Here is a 1470-nt window from a genome sequence, read left to right as displayed (position 1 = left end):
CTTATCAGAGTTTTTCTTTTATGTATTATATTATTACTTTTGGTATTGTGTCTAAGAACTCTTTGCTCAAACCAAAGGTTTGAGCACAAAGATTTTCTCTTAAAAGTTTTATATTTTTAGCTCTTACATTTAGGTTTATGATCCATTTTGACTTAATTCTTACATATGGTGTGAGGTAAGGGTTTAAGTTTTTGATTTTAGCTAGCCAGTTGTCCTAGAACCATTTATTGAGAAGACTGCCCTTTCTGCAATAATTTGTCTTGGCACTTTTCTTGAAAATGAATTGGCAATAGATGTAAGGTTTTATTTCTATGACAGACGCTTTATTCTGTTCCATTGATGTATATGCCAGTCTCTGTGCCTGCAGCACACTGTCTTGATTACTAAAGCTTTATAAACACTTGTGAAATCGAGTAGTTTAACTCTGTTCTTTGTCAAAATTGCATTTCCATATACATTTCAGGAATGACTTGTCAATGAATCTTCCAGTTCATAAACATGTAATCTCTAATTATTTATCATCTTTACTTTCTCTTAGCACTGTTTTGTGGTTCTGATTATACAAATGTACTTCGTTTGTTAAGTATATTTCTGAGTAATTTTATTCTTGTGCATGGAATTGTTTTCTTAATTCATTTTTGGTTTGTTTGCTGGTAGTTTTGTTGTTGCTGGACTTTTGTAGGCTTGTAGGTTTTTCTTTTGTGAATTCCTTAGACTTTTCTACATATAAAATTGTGTCAGCTACGAATAGAAGCGGTTTCATTTCTTTCTTTCTAATTCGTATGCATTTTTTTTCTTGTTCCACTGGCTCAAACCTTCAGTACAGTGCTGAGTAGAAGTAGTGAGAGCAGACATCCTTGTCTTGTTCTCAGTCTTAGGGCTAAACATTCGGCCCTCACCGTTAAGTATGATGTTAGCTATAGGTTTTTTGTGGTTGCTCTTAATCAGTTTGAGGTGGTTTCCTTCTGTTCTTAGCTTGTTGAAAGTTGATTATCAATAATGGGTGTTGTCTTTTGTCTGATGCTTTTCTGTGACTATTAGGATGATCATATGTTTTTCCCCCTCTCCTTTATTAGTATGTTGTAGTACATTAATTGGTTATTGATGTTAAATTAAGGGTGTTAAACCAACCTGGATAAATTTTACTTGGTTAAAGTATATAATATGTTTTATATGTTGCTGAATTCAGTCTGCTGATATTTTAAAGATTTTTGTGTTATTGTTCATAATAGATATTTACCTGTAGTTTTCTTGCAACGTCTTTGGCTTTGGTGTCAGGGTAATACTGGCCTTACAGAATGACTTGCTAAGTCTTCCTTCCTTCTCTATTATCCGAAAGAGTTTGTGGAAGATTTGTATTAATTTTTCTTCAAATGTTTAGTAGAATTCACCAGTGAAGCCACGTGAACCTGGCCTTTTCTTTATGGTGAGATTTTTAATTATCAATTCAATTCCTTTTTTTTTTTTTTT

This window comes from Propithecus coquereli, unplaced genomic scaffold (assembly GCF_000956105.1).
Source record: "Propithecus coquereli isolate 6110/MARCELLA unplaced genomic scaffold, Pcoq_1.0 Scaffold3556, whole genome shotgun sequence".
Taxonomy (NCBI): Eukaryota; Metazoa; Chordata; class Mammalia; order Primates; family Indriidae; genus Propithecus; species Propithecus coquereli.
Note: the sequence above shows the minus strand (reverse complement) of the source record.